Source organism: Ambystoma mexicanum, chromosome 11 (genome assembly GCF_040938575.1).
Source record: "Ambystoma mexicanum isolate Mex_15411 chromosome 11, UKY_AmexF1_1, whole genome shotgun sequence".
Taxonomy (NCBI): Eukaryota; Metazoa; Chordata; class Amphibia; order Caudata; family Ambystomatidae; genus Ambystoma; species Ambystoma mexicanum.
The window spans coordinates 778,479-803,754 of NC_090934.1; the positions used below are offsets into that span (position 1 = coordinate 778,479).

Below are 25,276 nucleotides of genomic sequence, written 5' to 3' on the forward strand. Positions count from 1 at the left end.
TGCTCTCACCCAGATCCACTGGCTCCCTGTAACCCCCTACCCAAACATTCACACATCACCCCTGCTCTCACCCAGCTCCACTGGCTCCCCATGACCCCTACCCAAAATTTTACACATCACCCCCGCTCCCTCCTAGCTCCACTGGCTCCCCGTAACCCCCTACCCAAACATTCACACATCTTCCCTGCTCTCACCCAGATCCACTGGCTCCCTGTAACCCCCTACCCAAACATTCACACATCACCGCTGCTCTCACCCAGATCCACTGGCTCCCCGTAACCCCCTACCCAAACATTCACACATCACCCCGGCTCTCACCCAGCTCCACTGGCTCCCTGTAACCCCCTACCCAAACATTCACACATCACCATGGCTCCCACCCAGCTCCACTGGCTCCCGTAACCCCCTACCCAAAATTTTACACATCACCCCGCCTCTCACCCAGCTCCACTGGCTCCCTATAACCCCCTACCCAAACATTCACACATCACCATGGCTCTCACCCAGCTCCACTGGCTCCCGTAACCCCCTACCCAAAATTTTACACATCACCCCCGCAACCTCCTAGCTCCACTGGCTCCCCGTAGCCCCCTACTCAAACATTCACACATCTTCCCTGCTCTCACCCAGATCCACTGGCTCCCCGTAACCCCCTACCCAAACATTCACTCATCACCCCGGCTCTCACCCAGCTCCACTGGCTCCCCGTAACCCCCTACTCAAACATTCACACATCTTCCCTGCTCTCACCCAGATCCACTGGCTCCCCATAACCCCCTACCCAAACATTCACACATCACCCCCACTGCCTCCCAGCTCCACTGGCTCCCCGTAACCCCTTATTCAAACATTCACACATCTTCCCTGCTCTCACCCATATCCACTGGCTCCCTGTAACCCCCTACCCAAACATTAACACATCACCCCAGCTTTCACCCAGCTCCACTGGCTCCCTGTAACCCCCTACCCAAACATTCATACATCACCCCGGCTCCCACCCAGCTCCATTGGCTCCTCTTAACCCCCTACCCAAACATTCACACATCACACCGGCTCTCACCCAGCTCCACTGGTTCCCCGTAACCCAGAGTATTGCCTTCAAAGGACTCTGCATTGTATTCAAAGCCATCCACCCCAAAACACCATCTTACGTTCATGACAAACTCCTCCCAATCACCCACACAAACACCGGACTATCCAGCCAACACCTTCTACACGTTCCACTCTGCAAAGTCACATGCACACAAAAACAAGCATTTACCCACTGGGCACCCAGGGCATGGAACACCCTACCTCTCCAAACAAGCACTGCATCCTCCATCACCACTTTAGAAAGAGCCTCAAAACATGCATAACCTGCCCACGCATAACCCTGCCATGCACATAAAAACAAGCATTTACCCACTGCACAGCCAGGGCATGGAACACCCTACCTCTCCACATACGCACTGCATTCTCCATCACCACTTTCAGAAAGAGCCTCAAAACATGCATAACCTGCCCACGCATAACCCTGCCATGCACATAAAAACAAGCATTTACCCACTGCACAGCCAGGGCATGGAACACCCTACCTCTCCACATACGCACTGCATTCTCCATCACCACTTTCAGAAAGAGCCTCAAAACATGCATAACCTGCCCATACATAACCCTGCCCTCCTCCACTGCTATCGCTGATCTGTCATAATCTGAAACACAATTTACTTGATGTATAAACACCTTACAAATGTACAAAAAAATAATCTTTTCCTGAAAACATTCTGTAACTTCTTTTTTCAACTTCCTCCTTTTCATTTGGGAGCTTAACTTGTCCTGAATCTATTGGGTGGTGTGTAGTGTATTAAGATTGAGATTTTTCAACTGCTTGATAATAGTGAATTGTTTTATAACTGATGTGTACATACATTTATATTCTTTTACTCAGAAACCTTGAGTCAGTGTTTGTTTGAATCATAGTAATTGCTGTCCTTTGTGTAACTATTGATACTGCTCACTTTACTCTTGAGATAAGTCTGGTTGCTCAGCCATCGCTACCACTTTACTGTGTAGTACAGGCTTGTACCAAAGGTGAATTTGTACTGTCACTTGTAGTCTTAATTGTGTGTGGTGTTTCCAAAGGGTACTACATATGATTCTGCCTAACACCTCCATTTGAAGTAAACCAATGCCGCAGCTAGGACTCAACTCAAGTCCCCCGAGGTTACTTAGCCAAAAAAACACATATTTTATACTGATTCTTGTATATAAAAGGTGTGCACCTTTAATACTCGGGAACAATATTATATTAAAACTGTTCTCTTGGCAAATGCTTATTTGTCCTGTGCACTTTGCGCAGTTGGGAAAGATAATGTTAATGACATTTGTATTTTTTCTTTTAGAATGTGCTCTGCTCCTGGGAAGGTACTTCCCATTGCATATGTCAGACTCTTCCCGTTTTTTTTAGCACTTGAGCCCTGTGTACTAGCAGTCACCATGGACATGGAATAGACAGCTTAATATTTCATTCAGTGTTGAGCTTTTTAATGGAGGTAAACATTACTCATCCAACTAAGCTGTGTGAGCTTTTCCCTTTAAAATCCTATACAGATAAACATGGTTTGAAAACCTGACAGACTGCAGGCCCAGCATGTTAACCAAACACCCTTGCCCCGATCCCACCTACCCATTCAGTTGAGGAGTGCCTTGGCCTTTAAATCAATATAGAAATGGAGCAACACCACCCCCACCCCCAGCAAGAAGAAGGCCAGTAGCACAAGCACAGCCAGTATGCCATCCAATACCATTCACCCAGTATTTTGCCTTAAAAAGAAAATGCCCTAAGAATGCATGCTTGCATTCAGTGCATTTGCTTTTTTTGTATTTTTTTTATGAAGGAATGCTAAAATGTCACTTATATACATAGCTCTCAACCATTTGTGTCGCAAAGACGGGTGAAATCACCCGATTTTGTTTTTTTGCGGGTGAAACGCCCATTGGAATGAATGGGCGTGCAGGTGGTTTGGTGGGTGAGTCAGCCCTTTACAGGGCAGGTGGCACCGCCAAAAGCGTGTGAGTTGAGAGCTATGTTATATATAACTCACTTAAGCATGTACAGTGTGTGTTTGAAAAAAGAAACCATAAGTGGGAGACTGGGAATACACAAAGCCCAAAGGTGGTCTCGCCAGCTTCCAAATGTGAAACGAAGGCTCCCAACAGTGTACATTTGGACATTTTGAGTCCGAAACATACCATGCGCTACTAAGTCTCCCCTAAGTGGGACACTGTTGATGGGAAGCCTTAATTTGAAATCTGTTTTAATGCATAAGAAGGAGGCTCTGCTGAATTGAGGAATTATTTATGTTGGCAACTGTTTCTATTTAATTCTTTTTTATATATTGTTAATCTTTCACAAGTGATTTTAAGATGACATACTTTTCTAGTGTGGGGGTGTGTGCTTTTTCCCTGCTGAGGACTGTAGTTTTTTAGAGGACATTAGTTGCTTGTGTATCGAGGGGAGTCCAACATGGCGCCCCCGCAACACTTTCCCTTGCATTGGAAGCGGGCGGCGCATGTGTGTGTGTCCGTCTTCGCTGTTGTTGACTCCGAGCAGATAGGAGTTGAAAGTGTATCGAGGGGATTTCAACATGGCGCCCCCGCAACACTTTCCATTGCATTGGAAGCGGGCGGCGCATGTGTGTGTGTCCGTCTTCGCTGTTGTTGACTCCGAGCAGATAGGAGTTGAAAGTGTATCGAGGGGATTTCAACATGGCGCCCCGCAACACTTTCCATTGCATTGGAGCCGGGCGGCGCCTGCGAGTCCGTCTTCGCTGTTGCTGACTCGGACTGCAGACCCGCATATGAGGGAGGGTGCGTGCGGCTGGATGATCTCGTGCACGTGCATTTAAGGTGAGGCCCCGCTCTCCCAGCCTCGAGTCTCGCTCCCCGACCCAGAGCAGAGCATGCAGGAGGAGGGACTGCTGGGGCACGCGTGTTCATGAGCTGTGCTGCATGCCATGCATGCCATGCATGATGCATGCCGCATGCCACACAGCGCTTCACTCCCAGGTCCGCACCCACAGCTGCATCTGCAGGGACTCCTGCCTGCATAGTTTTGCCCCCCGAGAATCCGTACTTTTATTTATTTATTTATTGGCCGTGTGTATAGCGCCTACACACAAGTGTTTCCAGGCGCTGTAAGACAAGATGGCGCTTTGGTCCGTTTACTTTTTAGGGATGTGTTTGTGCCCTTGATAACTCATGGGGTGCACAGCATGCGCCCCTCCCCCCACAGATTGGTGCTACCTCCTCTGCAAAGAACTCTCTCAGGGAGCCTTAAAGGGGCTCCTTGGCCGTCATTTTTGCATTTGCAGGCTCTGTTTGCTCAGCCTCGGGCAATCAATGGCCGATCAATATCTCTGGGGTGGGGGCCATCACTGTTAAAAGCAGACTATATAGGCTGGGCACACTATTTTCCAAATGTGCCACTTCCACTTGTCTAGAAAAAAACGAGACATTTCCAAACTTAAATTTACATTCACACTAGTGCCACACAAATACACTATGATTTTTCTTGTCCATTCCTTTTGTGTTTTTTCACAGGATATATTTCTATTTATCAAACTGCTTGATCACACATAAGTGTTTCAATTACACTGACAGCAGTTTCTAGGAAATTACAGTGTGGTTTCATGGGTGCCACCTTTCGATTGTCATTGTGGGGGCGGGCATTCCCCCACCTTCACCCTGAATACAAACAAGATACCAGCCCAACCAACCCCTTGGCCGAACACATTTTGTAGCACTTGTTTTTTATAAGCAATTGCAAAAAAGTCATAAGCTTTGCAGCCAGTTTTAAATATATAACATCTTAGCAACAATCACTCAACCTGCTGAGCTACCCTGGTAGCCTTCTATGGTAGGGCATGACTATGGGTTCCTTAATGTGTTCAAAATCACTGCGTTACCAACAGTGCAGTTCGTGTACATAGCTTCCAAGTCACAAAATGTCATCTCCAGCCACAGTGACCCTGTGCATACATTCATTGACGGTGTACCATACGTGACTTCTCCATAATGGTCAAGGGGGGCGCAGACCGCTCGGATCCGACGCCCATTATGGAGGAGGTGAGGAGCTCCTCGGCTGGCTTGAACTGTCAAAGGGAAATGTGGTTTCTGTTAGACAGTTATGTTCCTTAACCTTGCAAATCCAATGAGCCATGCAAAGGCTGAGGGGTTTTGCTTCCCCAACCTTGGATGGCCCATTAGGAATGCTGGCTGAGGAACTGCATGTTTGTCTGTGCGAGGAGGCGCTCCTGTGCCTCCTCGCACATACAAATGGACCAGGGCACTTTGTCATCAGCGCTCTGGATCTTGCTCTCTTTGCTTCCTGGTTCCAGTTCATATTTGCGGGAGCTGGTGCGCTGGGAGGAAACATCAGCACCAGGGCAGAAGGTACATTAATTGACCGGGAACGGCTGTGGTTCAAACTCATAGATTGGAACTGTCCCCCTGATCTTGTAGAAGCAATCGGGCTCCTGTACTCTGGCACTTCGGTCCAGGTGAGGCTTTCGTCAGATGGGGTACTACCGAGAAAAATCCAGACATTCCATGGTTGGAAGCAAGGTTGTTCTTTCGCGCCTATATTATTTTGGGCCTCATCACGAGTTTGGCGGTAACCCTTAAATGCGGCGGTAACGCTATTACCTCTGCATTTAAGGGTCCACCAAATCACGGGCTTGGTGGATTTGCCCCCAGCTTTTAGCTGGGGGCAAATCCGCTGCGATGTTGCCAATTTTTGGCGCTATTACCGCTGCGCTATTACCACCGGCCGTAGTAGCACCGAAAATTCCCCATTGGGCCCAATGGGGAATTCCCGAATGGGCCCAATGGGGAATGGAACTAATAGCGCTGGGGGGGGGGGTTTGGCAGTAACACTAATAGCCCCGGCCATAATACTACCGGGATACAGCCCAATTCGTGATAAATCCCTTTATCTTTATATGTCAGATCTGAGGGAGTCCCAAAAAGAGATCCGTGCATTGCTCCCCAAAACAACAACCCACCGCTACAAATAAAAAACATGCAAAGACATATTGCTTTTTGGAAAGCACCCCCTTTACTTGTTAGTTATTCCCTGACTCTTTGTAATGTGAACATGCTCTTGACTCTCAGCTGCTTATCAGATGAGAAAGCTTAGGGCTGGAGCCAGGCCCACACTGAGGTTAGTTAAGGCCCCTGCACAGGCCTGCTGTGTATCTTAGGGGTGAGTGAAGATAATCTGTGTGATGGAACATGCTCTTGACTCTCAGCTGCTTATCAGATGAGAAAGCTTAGGGCTGGAGCCAGGCCCACACTCAGGTTAGTTCCAGCTCCTGCACAGGCCTGCTGTGTAGCTTAGGGGTGAGTGAAGATAATCTGTGTGATGGAACATGCTCTTGACTCTCAGCTGCTTATCAGATGAGAAGGCCCAGGGCTGGAGCCAGGTCCACACTCAGGTTAGTTAAGGCCCCTGCACAGGCCTGCTGTGTAGCTTAGGGGTGAGTGAAGATAATCTGTGTGATGGAACATGCTCTTGACTCTCAGCTGCTTATCAGATGAGAAGGCCCAGGGCTGGAGCCAGGTCCACACTGAGGTTAGTTAAGGCCCCTGCACAGGCCTGCTGTGTAGCTTAGGGGTGAGTGAAGATAATCTGTGTGATGGAACATGCTCTTGACTCTCAGCTGCTTATCAGATGAGAAGGCCCAGGACTGGATCCAGGCCCACACTCAGGTTAGTTAAGGCCCCTGCACAGGCCTGCTGTGTAGCTTAGGGGTGAGCAGAGATAATCTGTGTGATGGAATATGCTCTTGACTCTCAGCTGCTTATCAGATGAGAAGGCCCAGGGCTGGAGCCAGGTCCACACTCAGGTTAGTTAAGGCCCCGGCACAGGCCTGCTGTGTAGCCTAGGGGTGAGCAGCTATAATCTGTGTTTTAGGAACATGCTCTTGAGAGGCAGAATCCTGTGCAGTTCCCTTAGGGAGCACTACAGAAGATTAAGACTACAGGTATAAGCGATAAATCTCCTTTGGTATCAGTCTCTACCACAAAGATTTAGTTGGTAGCTGTGGCTGAGCAGTCAGACTTATCTCAAGAGGGAGATTAGCAGTATTCAGGCTTTACACAATAGGACTAGAATACAATGGTACAAAGAAACACTGACCAAAGCTTTGTATCAAAAAGACTATGGCGTCGATTCATGGAATTATTTGCGCGGCGCAAGTGGCCAAAAACGTGCGATTCGCAGAGGAATAGCGAAAATCGCAGTGCACGTGCGAAAATCGCACGAAAAGCAGCGCACATCGATTCATGGAAGGCCGTGCGCGAGAAAATCATCGGATGTGCGCTAAAAAAGTGCGCGGCGCACGTCGGCGCACAGGTCATCTAACGGCATGCGCCAGGCCACAGCGAAATTCGCACATAGCGCGGCGCACACAACACTCGGGGGCGTAACACTCGGAATGGGGAGCAACTTGCCAAAATGTGGGCGTCATGGGGGAAGTACAGGGTGCAAGTGCGCGGAACGCCCACACGCTCGCCTACAACACGTATTCATGGAATCGAATAGGGCAAAACAGCGCACGGTCAAACCAGCGCACAGGCACAAACACGTCCGCCACTAAAAAGCAGGCGGTAGGTCCCTGCCCCTGTAAGAAATGTGCGCCAAAAGGTGCGCCAAAAAATAGCACCTATATACAGCTATGATGAATGTCCCATACTGTGACCCTCCAGGACAAATGACGTGCAAAGGGGTACACCACAAACACGGACACCCGCTGACTTAAAAATAACGTGTGCGTGTGTTTCGGGGTGCGTGGGAAGTTCCTCACGCGATTGCCCTGGGTATGTGTGTTACGGGGTGCGCGGGAAGTACCTCACGCTTGTGTTACGGGTGCGCGGGAAGTACCTCACGCGATTTGGCTGGGTACGTGGATTTCAGGGGTGCGCGGGAAGTCTCACACGCGATTTGGCTGGGTACGTGGATTTCAGGGGTGCGCGGGAAGTTTCACACGCGATTTGCCTGGGTACGTGGATTTCAGGGGTGCGCGGGAAGTCTCACACGCGATTTGGCTTGGTATGTGGATTTCAGGGGTGCGTGGGAAGTTTCACACGCGATTTGGCTGGGTACGTGGATTTCAGGGGTGCGCGGGAAGTCTCACACGCGATTTGGCTAGGTACGTGGATTTCAGGGGTGCGCGGGAAGTCTCACGCGATTTGGCTGGGTACGTGGATTTCAGGGGTGCGCGGGAAGTCTCACACGCGATTTGGCTGGGTACGTGGATTTCAGGGGTGCGCGGGAAGTCTCACGCGATTTGGCTGGGTACGTGGATTTCAGGGCTGCGCGGGAAGTCTCACACGCGATTTGGCTGGGTACGTGGATTTCAGGGGTGCGCGGGAAGTTTCACACGCGATTTGGCTGGGTACGTGGATTTCAGGGGTGCGCGGGAAGTCTCACACTTGATTTGGCTGGGTGGGTCCTCCCAGGTGTTCCCTGTACACCCTCCACGGCCCCTGCAGGCAGCACACACCACAGGGGACTACCCTGCACACCTGCTCATGTTCCCCTGCACCCCACCCCCCAGCACTGTGGGGAACCTGCCAGCAGGCCCCCACCCATGTCCCACTCATGTCTCCCACCACCCCCACCCCCAGCAGTCATGGGCACCCTCCACCAGGCCCCCACTCATGTCTCCCACCACCCCCAGCCCCCAGCAGTCATGGGCACCCTCCGCCAGGCCCCCACTCATGTCTCCCACCACCCCCACCCCCCAGCAGTCATGGGCACCCTCCGCCAGGCCCCCACTCATGTCTCCCACCACCCCCACCCCCCAGCACTGTGGGGAACCTGCCAGCAGGCCCCCACCCATGTCCCACTCATGTCTCCCACCACCCCCACCCCCCAGCAGTCATGGGCACCCTCCGCCAGGCCCCCACTCATGTCTCCCACCACCCCCACCCCCCAGCACTGTGGGGAACCTGCCAGCAGGCCCCCACCCATGTCCCACTCATGTTTCCCACCACCCCCAGCCCCCAGCACTGAGGGGCACCTGCCAGCAGGCCCCCACACATCTGTCCCACCACCCCCACCCCCCTGCAGTGCAGGGATGCCCTCCACTAGGCCCACACTCATGTCTCCCAGCACCCCCACCCCCCGCAGTGCAGGGACACCATCCACCAGGCCCACACTCATGTCTCCACCACCCCCACCCCTCCAGCAGTGCAGGGACACCCTCCACCAGGCCCCCACTCATGTCTCCCACCACCCCCAGCCCCCAGCAGTCATGGGCACCCTCCGCCAGGCCCCCACTCATGTCACCCAGCACCCCCAGCCCCCTGCAGTGCAGGGACACCCTCCACCAGGCCCACACTCATGTCTCCCACCACCCCCAGCAGTCATGGGCACCCTCCGCCAGGCCCCCACTCATGTCACCCAGCACCCCCAGCCCCCTGCAGTGCAGGGACACCCTCCACCAGGCCCCCACTCATGTCACCCAGCACCCCCAGCCCCCAGCAGTCATGGGCACCCTCCGCCAGGCCCCCACTCATGTCTCCCACCACCCCCACCCCCAGTACTGTGGGGAACCTGCCAGCAGGCCCCCACCCATGTCCCACTCATGTCTCCCACCACCCCCACCCCCCAGCAGTGCAGGGACACCCTCCACCAGGCCCCCACTCATGTCTCCCACCACCCCCAGCCCCCAGCAGTCATGGGCACCCTCCGCCAGGCCCCCACTCATGTCTCCCACCACCCCCACCCCCCAGCACTGTGGGGAACCTGCCAGCAGGCCCCCACCCATGTCCCACTCATGTCTCCCACCACCCCCAGCCCCCAGCAGTCATGGGCACCCTCCGCCAGGCCCCCACTCATGTCTCCCACCACCCCCACCCCCCAGCACTGAGGGGCACCTGCCAGCAGGCCCCCACACATCTCTCCCACCCCCCCCACCCCCCTGCAGTGCAGGGACACCCTCCACCAGGCCCACACTCATGTCTCCCACCACCCCCACCCACCCGCAGTGCAGGGACACCCTCCACCAGGCCCACACTCATGTCTCCCAGCACCCCCACCCCCCTGCAGTGCAGGGACACCCTCCACCAGGCCCCCACTCATGTCTCCCACCACCCCCACCCCCAGCACTCATGGGCACCCTCCACCAGGCCCCCACTCATGTCACCCAGCGCCCCCAGCAGTCATGGGCACCCTCCGCCAGGCCCCCACTCATGTCTCCCACCACCCCCACCCCCAGCAGTCATGGGCACCCTCCACCAGGCCCCCACTCATGTCTCCCACCACCCCCACCCCCAGCACTGTGGGGAACCTGCCAGCAGGCCCCCACCCATGTCCCACTCATGTCTCCCACCGCCCCCAGCAGTCATGGGCACCCCCCGCCAGGCCCCCACTCATGTCTCCCACCACCCCCAGCCCCCAGCAGTCATGGGCACCCTCCGCCAGGCCCCCACTCATGTCACCCAGCACCCCCAGCAGTCATGGGCACCCTCCGCCAGGCCCCCACTCATGTCTCCCACCACCCCCAGCCCCCAGCAGTCATGGGCACCCTCCGCCAGGCCCCCACTCATGTCTCCCACCACCCCCACCCCCAGCAGTCATGGGCACCCTCCACCAGGCCCCCACTCATGTCAACCAGCACTCCCAGCCCCCAGCAGTCATGGGCACCCTCCGCCAGGCCCCCACTCATGTCACCCAGCACCCCCAGCCCCCAGCAGTCATGGGCACCCTCCGCCAGGCCCCCACTCATGTCTCCCACCACCACCACCCCCAGCAGTCATGGGCACCCTCCACCAGGCCCCCACTCATGTCACCCAGCACCCCCAGCCCCCAGCAGTCATGGGCACCCTCCGCCAGGCCCCCACTCATGTCTCCCACCACCCCCACCCCCAGCAGTCATGGGCACCCTCCACCAGGCCCCCACTCATGTCTCCCACCACCCCCACCCCCCAGCACTGTGGGGAACCTGCCAGCAGGCCCCCACCCATGTCCCACTCATGTCTCCCACCACCCCAGCAGTCATGGGCACCCTCCGCCAGGCCCCCACTCATGTCTCCCAGCACCCCCAGCAGTCATGGGCACCCTCCGCCAGGCCCCCACTCATGTCACCCAGCACCCCCAGCCCCCAGCAGTCATGGACACCCTCCGCCAGGCCCCCACTCATGTCTCCCACCACCCCCAGCAGTCATGGGCACCCTCCGCCAGGCCCCCACTCATGTCTCCCACCACCCCCACCCCCAGCAGTCATGGGCACCCTCCACCAGGCCCCCACTCATGTCACCCAGCATCCCCAGCCCCCAGCAGTCATGGGCACCCTCTGCCAGGCCCCCACTCATGTCACCCAGCACCCCCAGGCCCCAGCAGTCATGGGCACCCTCTGCCAGGCCCCCACTCATGTCTCCCACCACCCTCACCCCCAGCAGTCATGGGCACCCTCCACCAGGCCCTCACTCATGTCACCCAGCACCCCCAGCCCCCAGCAGTCATGGGCACCCTCCGCCAGGCCCCCACTCATGTCTCCCACCACCCCCACCCCCAGCAGTCATGGGCACCCTCCACCAGGCCCCCACTCATGTCACCCAGCACCCCCAGTCCCCAGCAGTCATGGGCACCCTCCGCCAGGCCCCCACTCATGTCTCCCACCACCCCCACCCCCAGCAGTCATGGGCACCCTCCACCAGGCCCACACTCATTTCTCCCACCACCCCCACCCACCCGCAGTGCAGGGACACCCTCCACCAGGCCCACACTCATGTCTCCCAGCACCCCCACCCCCCGCAGTGCAGGGACACCCTCCACCAGGCCCCCACTCATGTCGCCCACCACCCCCACCCCCAGCAGTCATGGGCACCCTCCACCAGGCCCCCACTCATGTCTCCCACCACCCCCACCCCCCAGCACTGTGGGGAACCTGCCAGCAGGCCCCCACCCATGTCCCACTCATGTCTCCCACCACCCACAGCCCCCAGCAGTCATGGGCACCCTCCGCCAGGCCCCCACTCATGTCTCCCACCACCCCCACCCGCAGCAGTCATGGGCACCCTCCACCAGGCCCCCACTCATGTCACCCAGCACCCCCAGCCCCCAGCAGTCATGGGCACCCTCCGCCAGCCCCACTCATGTCTCCCACCACCCCCAGCAGTCATGGGCACCCTCCACCAGGCCCCCACTCATGTCTCCCACCACCCCCACCCCCCAGCACTGTGGGGAACCTGCCAGCAGGCCCCCACCCATGTCCCACTTATGTCTCCCACCACCCCCACCCCCCAGCACTGTGGGGACACCCTCCACCAGGCCCCCACCCATGTCCCATCCATGCCCCCCTGCACCGGGGTCCCAACTATCCTCAATCATGTCCGTAATGGCCAGCCTCCCATGCCAAAAGGGCCAACCAACTATCACATCCACCCACATATCAAAGGCCATTACATGTTACACACTCAATGAAAAATATCCAAATGAACACATGTCTGTCACACACAATGGTTGCAAGTGAATGTGAAAACACCCAACATGACATGCATGAAAGCAATGAGATGATACTACACATTGAAGGATGAAAAGAAGAATGTATTAAAAAATAACAGGAATGGAAATGAAATAATAAAAACCACAAAGCAAAACAACCAAAAGAAGAAGAATGTCCAGTAAAAGAAATCCAAAACCACACAGCAGAAAAAAAATATGAATCAATGGTGTCCAATGTCACAGTCTCAAAAGAAATCCAAGTTGAAAGAATAAGGGAAAACCATTTCTCCATGGTGAAAACAAATAAAAAGAATTCCAAATATCCATCCGAGAACTATATACAAGATTATCATGGGTCCATGAGCCCAACCAAATGAAACCTATCAAAACTAACTAAAAAAATAACTATATACAAAAATGTGGCGCATTGTCCATTCGCAACCAAAGAAAATAAAAAGAAAGGAAACCTACAACTAACTAACTACAGAACTATATACAAAGGCGGCGGGCAAGTCCTGCGGCTCACTCGATGTTCCGGGCCAGGGCATCATTGAACTCCTCTTTGATGTCCCGGAGGCGGTCCTGTTCCCTGGCCCCGAGGGTCCGCAGGGATGCCGCCATCTCCTCCTCCAAACCCCTGTGGATTGCCTCGAGGCACTCGGCCCGCCTCAGGGCCCTCCGCATGGAGTTCTCCGCCCTGACCATGGTGAGCCGCTCCGCTTCCGCCCGCCGCCGCTCCGCACCTATCGCATGGCCCAACCACTGCCACACGGAAGACACTTCCCGTCCAGGGTCCTCCAGCCCTTCGGCCGATGCCTGCCCCTCCGATGTTGTTGGCCCCGAGTCATGATGCCTCCCACGTTGACTCTGCTGCTGCCTCCTGCGCAACTGCCTCTGCCAGCACGACGGCATCCAGGCTGATGGAATCCACCGACGCCGTCGTGCCCGTGCCCTGCCTGATGATGCCGGCATATCCTCCATCTGCTGGGGTCCAGGTGCCGTGGTGTCCACCCCTGCTGGACCTCCGACTCCCGACTGTGGCAGGGATGGGATCCCCACCAAGCTGGCTGCATTGGTCGGGGCAGGTCCACAGGGGGCCCTGGTGGCATCTGGGCCGGAAGACGGTAAGGAGAACGACTGGCGTATAGTCTCCACAGAGGATGAGAGGGCCGCCAGAGTGGCCGACACATGCACGAAACCCCCGAACATGGCATTTCCCAATTGGGCCACGTCGGCACGGTGCTCTTCGTGATGCCGTGCATGTTCCTCCCGGAAATCATGCACGGCATCACGAATGACACCCGCGCGCAACGCAACACCAATCAGGACCTTCTCCATACGCCCAGGGGTCCCCTCGTCCGCAGGTGGAGGGGAGTCAGGTGACATGGACATCCCCTCTACCTGCGGACGGGCCTGGGACGGGGCATCCCTGCTGGTGCACGGTGGTGCACTCACAGGGTCAGGGACAGCGACATGCACAGGCACCTCCACGGCGACCTGTGCTGCCTCCTGCCCCTGGCCCTGGACTGCAACACCTGCACCAGCAGGGATGCCCCCACCAGGCCCCATGTGCTCCTCAGTGGCGGCCTCCTCCTCCTCTGTGGAAACCACCAACCTGGATGGCTCCTCACCGTCTTCCGCCGTAGCAGGCCCCTGTGGGGGCTCACCCACCCCTTCCTCTGCAGCCGTGGGGGCATCCCCGCCGCCTTGCTCCACAGCGCCGTCTCCGCCCTCTTCTTCACTAGCCGCTGCGTAGAGGGAGACATAAAACACAAGCATCAGGGTACTGTACAATGGTCCCCTAGACAGGAAGCAATAGGAGATGAGAGCCACTGTCAAATTACACTTCCATCATGTCCCTCCACAACACATGGTTCAGTCCAGCCAAAACACACACAGTAACAGGCATGGTGCATGTCATGGCCAATTACATACATGTTCAACGGACTCTTGAAATATACAATGTCAGGGAACTCACATGCATCATGGCTCATGCCTATCACATGCACACACATCACCTGTCACATCCATCTGGCCTCGTACACCCCAAACACAGTGGATACAAGGAGAACTAGGCAATATCAGTAAATCTGTACATTGTCACAGACATGTGTCATGCATCCATGCCATTCACAAGTCACAGACACGAAAGTCAGGCACACAGACATGGCCACCATATATGTACCTGGCATCATCACCCATCCCCCACCCCCACCCATGTCCAGGACCAGAGATAGCCATGCTCTCATGTGTACAACCTGCATAGGGCTCCCCATGTTGCATTTAAACACATGCAACAACCATGCGCTTCACACATCACTGGTTGCACATGCATAACCATGCTGCCCCTGCACACATACATGCATACATGGCATATGTCACACATACAGGCAGGTATCAGACAACCAGCACACTGCGACATGCCCTGTCTCACACAGCAATGCTTGGCCACTCACCGCTCAACTCCAGACGGGTCTCCCTCTCCAGGATCTGGGCGTGGAGCGCTGGGTATACGCGTTCCAGGACCCTCAGCTGGATGGAACTCATGCGGCCCCGGCGCCCCTCCACGAGGCGCCGGGCCTTCACGAGGGTCCTGGACCTCAAGTCCTCCCAGCGCTTCTTGGTCTTCGGGACGTTGCGGGTTGCCACCCCCTCCGCGTTGATGGCAACCATGCAGTCGGCCAGATCCTCTCCCGTCCTTCCTTGTTGGCGCGGTGCGATCCGAAGAGGGCATCATAATGCCCCAGGACATGCTCCACCAGGACACCAACTTCGGTGGCAGTGAAGCTGGTGCCCCTCTGCCCCTCTGGCCTGGGGTTGCCACTGGTGCCAGATGTCGAAGTGCCCGACATGGCAACCCCAGAGGCAGGAGTGGGTGGGCAACTGGGTCCTGGGGCTGGGCTGTGGAGCGATGTTATCCCAGTCGGGAGTCTTCTGTTCCAGCAGGGGTGGACACAGCAACTGGACCCCTGCAGATGGCTGATGTGCAGGCAACAAATGGCAGGGCACAGTGGCAGCAGGCAGGCAGCAGCAGATGGCACGTGGGAGGCTGCTCGGGGCACTGGGGGGCAGTAGTTCGGCCTTCTGGGCAGGAGCGTGGTCTTCCGTGTGTGAACGCGTGGCCAGCTTGATACGGAGTGATTTGGCACGTGAAAATCCTGCACGTCAGCGTGAAATCCGAGGAAAGGCCCTTAGCGCGTAAGCGCGTCAGCACGTATATGCGATTCCATTGGACAAAAGGCCCTCAGCGCGTAAGCGCGTCTGTGACGTGACGCGCGCGGGTGTTTCCCTCATAGCACGTGATGACGGAGCACACCTGGAAAGACTGCACGTCAGAGTGTCATCGCGTGTAATTGGACCAAAGTGCGCGTAGACGTGATTGGCCTATGTACGTGTATTTCAGGGGTGCGCGTGAATTTCCACACGCGATTTGACTGGGTACATGGATTACAGGGGTGCGCGTGAATTTCCACACGCGATTTGACCGGGTACGTGGATCACAGGGGTGCGCGTGAATTTCCACACGCGATTTGACTGGGTACGTGGATTACAGGGGTGCGCGGGTATTTCCACGCGCGATTTGACTGGGTACGTGGATTACAGGGGTGCGCGTGAATTTCCACATGCGATTTGACCAGGTACGTGGATCACAGGGGTGCGTGTGAATTTCCACACGTGATTTGACTGGGTACGTGGATTACAGGGGTGCGCGGGTATTTCCACACGCTATTGGCCTATGTACGTGTATTCCGGGTGTGCACAGGAAGTTTTACACGCTCGCCTACAACACGCGCATGAAATGACGTGCTAAGCCTGAAACATGTACGCCAGCAGGAAGCAGGCGTACGTCGACCCGCGCAGCATAAAATTGCACGCAAAAAACAAAGAGGCTCAGACGCCAGGATGAATATACCGTTCCTAGCAGCAGTGGCCGTGGGTTACCAAAGGAGGAGGAGGAGGATAGTCAGGGCCAGAATCTTCGCACCCAGAACCAGCCTTTTTGGGATGCCTGATGACCAGGTGTATGGGAGGTACAGGTTTCCACCACACATAATACTGGACCTGGTGAGTGAGTGGGAGGATGATCTCACATCACCCACCCTGTGCTCCCAAGCACTCAGCCCCCTGGAGAAGGTCCTTAATGTACTGCACTTCTTGGCCACTGGATCATTACAGCGGACAAGTGCCATAGTGGGTGGGGTGTCACAGGCCACGCAGTCACGCTGCCTACACCAGGTCCTGAACATCATCACTGCACGCCCATCAGTCCGCAGGCACATATACCTGCCCAGAACACCTGCAGAAAGGCAGGCTGCCTCCCTAGATTTCTACAGGGTGGCACAATTCCCCAAAGTGCTAGGTGCCATCGACTGCACCCATGTGGCTCTATGCCCCCCCAGAGCATCAGAACACATCTTTAGGAACCGCAAGCACTGGCATTCCATCGTCGTGCAGGTAGTGTGTAATGCCAAGGGGATCATCACCTCAGTATATGCCAACTATCCAGGGTCCACCCACGACAGCTTCATTTACCGAATATCTACCCTAAGCCGGGACCTAGAAGCTGGGCGTCATGGCGATACATGGCTGCTTGGTGAGTATGAATGTCACTGCACATGCATGCATGTCAGATGCAGAGTCATGTCACTACACCACTAATGATACCCATCACCTCCTCACCAGGGGACAGTGCCTACCCTCTGAGCACCCACATGATGACGCCAATTCGGAACCCCATCACGCCTCCCGAGGTAAGGTACAACACTGCCCATATTGCAACCCGGGGCATAGTGGAGCGCACATTCGGAGTGCTCAAGTCACACTTTCGCTCCCTTGACCGTTCCGGTGGGCAGCTGTTAAACGCTCCCCCAGTAGTGTGCAGGATCATAGTGGCAGCATGTGTCCTGCACAATGTTGCAACACGCCGGGGCCTGCCTGTGGACATGGTGGTGCCCCCACATCCCCAACCACAGGCACGCCCGCTGCGCATGGGAGGGGAAAGGGCACGGGGGAAGGCAGCCTGTATGCAGCTGGTGGCTAATTACTTCACATAGGATTTACACCCCTGTGGAGTGCACACAGCCCTGGCACATACCATCTGACAATCATTGATGACTGAACCTGACAATGATCTTCAATGTATGGAGAATCAACTGTCTGAACCATATCAGCCTGAGATTGTTCACCTGGAAGTGTTACAATGTGTGCATCCCTACCTACACAGACAGCACCAATGCAGTTACATCAAATGACACTTTTATGCAGCTAAAATGACTACCCACTCGCAAAATGCAACATGAGGACAGTGCCATGTCACCCAACCACTCCCCAGCACTGCCTCACGACACACCATGCCATGTCATGCTATGCGTGAGCATACAAAATTATCCACACAACATGACACAAGTGTCACAAAGTACAGTGTCCACAATGTAAACTAGTGACACATGAAATGCACACAGTAATGCAGGAACAATTACACACATGAGCAGGTATTTAGCAATAACACCCATCAGCTACTGACCCTCCAACCTACCATCACCATGACAGTACGAATGTATGGAAATTGTAGTCTCACTGCCTGGAAATGCCTGCACTACCACCACTTCCAACTGGACAGTGTTGATGCCACGCAAAGTAGTAGGTGCACTGCCGCCGACATGGACTCCATCTCCAAAGTAGAGGGCCTTGTGTAGACACGAGGAAAGGACCTGCAAATTAGGATGAAGACATGGATGCAGAGTCACATATCTATACAACATGCAGTGTACAGTACAACAACAAAATGCACTATGAATGTATACACAGTATAGACTAGGCTACCCACACATGTAGTGGGAGTCCAATGTCACCGTGTAAGTCAATGTCACTTGGGGACACCCATTGCAAGCCCATGGAGACGGGAAGCAGGAGAGGTGTGCGTCTCACAAACCCAAGCATCGAACCCAAATTCAGGACAAGCCTGCATGTGCCCAGCCACAATACAGCGGATGCCCACGGGAGCCACACAAGGCAACACACTGTTAAAAAAAAGAGAAAAAAAAAGGAAAAAAAAAGAAAAATCAAAAATGGCCATGAAAGGGCCAGGGGGGGGGTGGGGGAGGCCACCCAGGAGGTCCGAGGACAGGATGCACACCACAATCCACCTGTGTGGATTATGGGGAAAAAAAACACCTCCATGGGCTCATGGCCTACACGGCTACCCTGTCGTGGGAGATTCACTGCTATCGCTATCCCCAGACCCTGCAGCTGACTCAGGAGGTGGTGGAGCTGACTCAGATGGTGGTGGAACAATGGGAGGCAGCCCACGCAAAGCCCGAGTCTGGTCCTCCATGGCTGCAAGCAGGCGGGTCTGGAAGGTCTGGTTCTGGAGGATAATCATGCGGAGGTCCCCATGCAATAACTCACGGGATGACCGGACCTCCTCATGAGTTGCCTGCATCTCAGCTGAGAGCGTACGTGTGAGACGCTCCAGCTGCTCCTCTGTCCTTCTGTGGGTTGAAGTCTCAAGCTCAGCAAGAGTCCTCCTGAGGTGACGGAATTCATCCCTCAGGCCCTCCCTGTGGCTCTGGGACTCCATGGAAAGGGCTTCCTGCAGAGTCGCCAGTGCCGCCCGCCTGTCCCTGTTGGACGCCAACATGCCCTCCCTGTGTGCCTGGCAGATGGAGTCTGTTGCCTGCTCCAGTCGCTCCATCAGCCTTTCTGGGGGGACAATGGAAGTGGCCACCCTATCCATGGCCTGAGCCATCATCTCTGATGATGCTGCCTGTTGCGTGGCCATACCGTATATGGATTGCTCCCATGCGGTATTGCCAGGTGGCATACGGCCACCACGTCGGCGGGCCCCACACCTGTCTGGGGCAAGGTGAACTGCACCTTGCTGTGCCGGCACTGCCTGAGGCTGCAGGACTGCATTCCCCCTCTGATCTGCTGGCCCAGGAACAGGATCAGATGTTGCGGAGTGTGACCCTGCATCCATAACCACCAAAGGCTGACCTGCCAACACTGACATCCCCATTGAGGGTACTACCCCTGGTGCAGGTGGGTCGGACAGAGGAGAATCCCTCCCAGGAACACTCACCTGCGACTGCACATAGGTGTCATCGTCCGAATCGACACCTGAATACAGCTCGGGGGAGGTGCACCCAGAGACACCCCTTGACAGCACGACCTGCAGCAGTTGTGGGTTCTCACCCACAAGCTCTCCACGTCCCTCACTGGTGGTCGGTCGGCCCAGGGAGCCCTCCTGGGACTGCACCATCTCCACAACCCCAGCAGTATCAAGTGCGTCATCCCCTGCAAAGACATGAAAGAGAAGAAACGGAAACAGGCATTAGCACTATGGCACACAATTAGGGGTGAGAAGCAACAGAAGCAGTACTTGATTGGCACATGTCCCACATGACTGAAACCCTACAAAGCATGCACCATCACTGCGTATGAAGGGGAGGCTAATGGCACACATTGATGACACCAAGAAGGGAGATCAACACTTTCTCAGCATGCTGCCTAGCAGTGGCATCACACATTGGCCTGTGATTGCCATGTCAAATACACATACCATCACACAGATGGCATGTGCCATGGCCATCAAGTGGAGAGGGGGAGGAGGGCACCACTTCTTCATTCATTCTAGTTTGGTACTGATACAGCTTTCTCACATCAAATAGTCCAAATGTTCAACATGGAGCTGCCAGTCCTAATTGGTCACATAGCACAGTGCCATGTCAAAATAAAAGACATGCAGAAAACAATGTCAATCCACTTCACCATGATATGATATGACATGATATGGCATTTGTAACGCCCCTATACACAAGTGTTTGAAGGCGAAAACGGGCACTGAGGGGGGGGAAGAAGGGGAAGGCAGACAACAATCCTACTAGGCCAGGTGTCATTCAGATCACACAAGTGCAGGGGTAGGGGGAACAGAGAAGTGGAAGGGGAAGGGGAGGGTGGAAGTGCAGTACAAGGTAAGTAGAAAAGAATGATGAAATGGCAGCTTGTGGCAAGTGCAAGGTAAGTGCAGACAAGTGATGGGAAGGGGGGGCTGTAGGGATACAAAGACAGTCCCGCAGTGCAGAGGGCCTGGGAGGGGACAGGGGAGGTAGACACCGCAGCTGGGTTGGCAAGCTCCTTGCAGAATTTGAAGAGTTCTGCCGAGTCGTTTGATGCTGCAGAGATGCGGCCTTGGATGAGGCCTCTCCTCTTGGTGAGAACGGAGAGACGGTATTGCCTTTTGAGCAGGCGGCTGGCCAGCTTGTCAGAGGATGGGCATGAGGCACGCCATTTCCTCTCTGCCACCCTGCACTTGCGTTTTAGGTTGACGAGATCGGAGTCATACCAGGAGTTACTTCTGTCTTAGGGCTTCAGGCAGATTCTCATGACAGGGGCAAGGATGTCCAGAGTGCCTAATATGGCAGAGTGGAGCATGGGGAGGGCTGTGTCAGGGTGGGAGTCAGCCAAAGGGGGAGGGGGTTGAGATATTGGCAGCGAAAGCCTCAACTGACACGCACTTCATGGGTCGGATGACCGAGAAGGTGGGTGGCAGTGGTGAGGGTGGCGTTGCCTGTGGGGCAGGGGGGGAGAATTGGGAGGAAGGCAAAAAGTGATCACTCCAGGAGGGAGGAGTGGAGAGAGGGACGGAGAGGGGAAGGTCAGAGGAGATCAGAGCATTAAACGTGTGCCCTGCAGAATGAGTAGGCCCAGACGGGACTGTAGAGAGTGAGAGAGAGTCACAGAGGTCACGGAAAAGTCCCGGGGGGGGGACAGGAAGCATCCAGGTGGATGTTGAAATCACCAAGAATGAGGATTTGAGTGGTTGAGGACAGGAGTGAGGAGGAGAGGTCAGCCCACTCAGAGAGGAAGGAGGAGATTTGACCAGGTGGCCGATAGACAGTAGCCACGGTAAGGGAATGGCTAGGAGAGAGAGGGAGACAGCAGACAAGGCATTCAAAAGAGGAGTACGTCTGTGTAGGAGTGACAGTGGCAGGAATCCACTCAGGGAAGATTAGGGCCACACCGCCCCCTGCACAGTTGGGCCTGGCCGGGGACAGGATCCCATAAACATCAGGTAGGAGTGTGTCAAGGTTGGTGACAGAGCTGGCTGTGAACCATGTTTCTGTGAGACAGAGGACGTCAAGGTCCCGTTCCTCAAGAAGGTGACATATATTGGAAGAATGCTTGATTGCAGAGCGAGAGTCAGAAGTGGCAATGTGAAGGAGGTTGCCAGCCTTGAAGGACTCCTGGGGAGGGGTACAGATCAGAGGTACGCCCTGCGGAGGGGCGGAAGAGGGAGGTGGAGAAGGAGCATGAGAGGGGGCAGGGAGGGAGGGTTGAGGCAGGGTAGACGAGGAGAGGGGAGGGGGGAGAGCAGGAGAGGAAAGGAAGTAGATGAGGCGTGGGAAGCATCTGTCAAAGAGATGAAGGTTGGCCTGAGGGCCTTGGACTAAGATGGTCCCATTAGCGTACACTTCAATGATGGCCTTACAGGAATGGAAGGAGGCCAAGAGGACATCCCAACGGGTGCCACCATTCATGGGGGAAGAGGAGCAAGGAAATAGCACAGAGACCATATGAAGGGTCCATAGGTCAGGCCAAGGTATGGAAAAGCTGATGTCAGTGAGAGTTTACTTGGAGCAGGCACTGGTGTAGGTGTCAGCAATAGGGAGGCCCGGCTTGGAGACCAGGATGTCCTCATTAAACATGTTTCCGACCGGATGTAGTGAGGAGAGCAGGATGGTCAATAGAGGAGCAATGAGAGAAGATAGGCGAGAGAGAGCACCATGGAGTGGGAGGGAGTGGGGGGTGAAACCAGATGAAACAAGGGCACACAGGTAGGAAGTGGGCATCAAGATCTACCGAATGACAGAACAGTGAGTGCATTTTAGGTACCGAGGCCGCATAAGCATATGGTACCATAGCCATGTCAGACATGTGACAATAGGACTGGATTTGCCTGGTGAAAGTGGTGGAATGGGAATAATGTGCCTGCATACACAGAGAATGATGAGCAACTATGTTGTGGCAAGATGACACTTCAAGGGCAACTTGCATGGTGTAGGGCTAGATGTCCACTGTTGGCAGGAGGGATACTGCTGTGGGGAGATGCTGGTGCGCAGAATGTATCAGTTAAAGCACATGGGTGACCCAATCAACTCAGGCACACACACCCTCACCTGGCAGCCAAACGGAAGCCCTCACACACACACACACACCATGCACATGGATGACACACACATGCATGTGCACTCACCGGACGATGCCTCGTAATCTGGAAGATCTCCCACTCCTTGGATTTGTCCCTCGGTGATGTAGGTCCCAGCTACAGACTCATGTGGAGTGAGTTCGATCTCCTCTGCTGGAGACCCACCTCCAGTCACCAGAGTTGCGGCATGACTTGAGGCCAGCTTATCCTTTGCCCTGCGCTTTAGGTCATTCCAGCGCTTATAGCAATCATTAGCCGAGCGCCTCACGAATCCAAGGGCACTTATGTCGTCCGCGATGGTCTGCCAGTGTGCCTGGTGTTGTGCTACTGTGGTCTTGGACCCTGCAACAATGACCATTTCCCTATCATGTGCGGATACATACCTAACAAGTGCATTCAGTTCGGCCTCATTGAAGCTGGGCTTCCTCGATGGGCCGGACTGTGCAGCCGTGTGTGGGGCATCAGCCTGTACCGGACGAGCACTCTTCCTCTTCCGCTTGGAAGGTGGTGGGGATCCTGAGTGTCCTACGCCGCTCTGGACACTAGGGGCAGGAGCCCCGGTGGACTCTGTACTGGGAGTGTGGGATTGCACACTCAGCATGGGAGTAGGTGCAGGCATTAGGTCAAGTGTGATGGTGTCAGGGGTAATCTCAGCAGGACGGACTAGGACCGACACAGTCCTGGCTGGGTGTGTGAGAGGTAGGGTGGATGGAGCCACAGCTGCCCCTGCAGCCTCCACACCCTGCCCACTGGGGGCAGCAGATGACCTGGCTGCCCCTGATCCACGTGCCCTGATTAAACCAATGTGCACCGGCGCACGTGTAGTGGACCTGCTGACCTGGAGGTCAGCCATGGAGTCACCCTGTGCCAGGTCTGGTGCCACAATGGGCTGGTCCAACAATGGCTGAGCAGGGATGGTGTCAGCCACGTTACCCTCAACCAGGGGGGGGGATTATGGGTGCCCTTGACTGGTCCTCCACAGATGGGGGGACAGGGTCACCCTGCAAGTCACGACCACGTCCCCTACCGGATCCTCCACGGCCACCACGAGTTGCTTTGCCACTTTTGCCACCCTTACGGCTTGGTCGCCTCCCAACCATGGCACTGATGTTATTGTGCGTATGGGAGTGGCTGTGCACTATTGTCCTGGGCAATAGGGGGTCAAAGGGGTTGGGTACCAGATGGTAATCGTACCCTAGTGCTCGGCCAAGGCTGTATGTCACCCCTGGGGAAAGATGACGGGTCACGCAACGCACAGGCACCCCGAAAAAGGGAAGTAACGTGCACGAAACCCCTCCTAGACCACGTGTGTGGAAAAAAATACCTGCACTACGCTGTGGCACCCAGAAACACAAGAATGAACGTATGCGTGTCACACGCAGCCTAGATTGACCTCTGAAGGGGTACGCAACACACGGGGCAAGCACAGATGTAAAGTACGTGCGCAACTCACTGTCTGCCAGGAAAAAATGCGTGAAAAAGAAGCGCATGTGCGCGTTGGCAACACCCCCGCCAAAAGAAGATTTGTACGCTGTCTGAGGAGACAGGACAACAATAGAAGGGAACACTGTTTGAGGGACAGGCCCAGGAAAACCAGAAAAAGAGAAAAAAGAGAAAAAGCTGTCAGAGGTAACAGGGAGTACGAACTTGGAACGCCGTGAAGTAAATCGCGTGTGAACCGACAAGAAGTACAGATTTCACCCACTCGCTCTCCACGAAAAGCACGTACAAGGAAATGGTGTTCTGCACGTACCTTTTATACAGGCCCACACGTACAGCGTCACTTCCGCGTGTACGTGCTAAGGCCATTTTCACCAATCACACGCTTTGACACTTGTACGTGTTTTTTTATTCACGCACGATGGAAAACGCCCGTGCGCTTAATATTTTTCACGCGCGTGCGCTTAATATTTTTCACGCGCGTGCGCTTGATTTTTTTCACGCACGATGGGAAACGCCCATGAAACGCCCGTGCGCGTTACGTCATAGACGCGCATACGCGCTGGGAGCCTTTGGGCCAATGAATTCGCATACGTGTGCTGACGTGCTTACGCGCTAAGGGCCTTTGCTCAAATAACACGCAGACATGCAGGATTTTCACGTGCCAATTCACACCGTATCAAGCTGGCCACGCATTCACACACGGAAGACCACGCTCCTGCCCAGAAGGCCGAACTACTGCCCCCCAGAGCCCTGAGCACGCTCCCATCTGCCATCTGCTGCTGCCTGACTGCTTGCTGCCCACGTGCCCTGCCATTTGGTGCCTGCACATCAGCCAGGGGTGCTGTTGCTGTGACCACCCCTGCTGGAACCGAAGACTCCCGACTGCTTTTCCATCGCTCCACAGCCCAGCACCAGGACCCAGTTGCCCACCCACTCCTGCCTCTGGGATTGCCATGTCGGGCACTGCAACATCTGGCACCAGTGGCAACCCCACACCAAGGAGGCAGAGGGGCACCAGCTTCACTGCCACCGAAGTTGGTGTCCTGGTGGAGCATGTCCTGGTGCAGTATGATGCCCTCTTCGGAAGGTTGCGCGCCGACAAGGAAGGACGGACTCGGATCTGGATGGACATC

General features: G+C 55.3%; 1 protein-coding gene across 1 annotated transcript in view; it reads left to right on the forward strand.

The window, feature by feature from the left end:
• Positions 1–3,804: 3,804 nt before the first annotated feature.
• LOC138502969 (zinc finger protein 271-like) overlaps positions 3,805–25,276 on the forward strand; it is a 72,078-nt gene continuing 50,606 nt past the window's right edge. The window contains exon 1 of the mRNA XM_069622376.1: positions 3,805–3,888. The gene's annotated coding sequence lies outside the window, so the exon portion shown is untranslated. The remainder of the gene's footprint in view (positions 3,889–25,276) is intronic.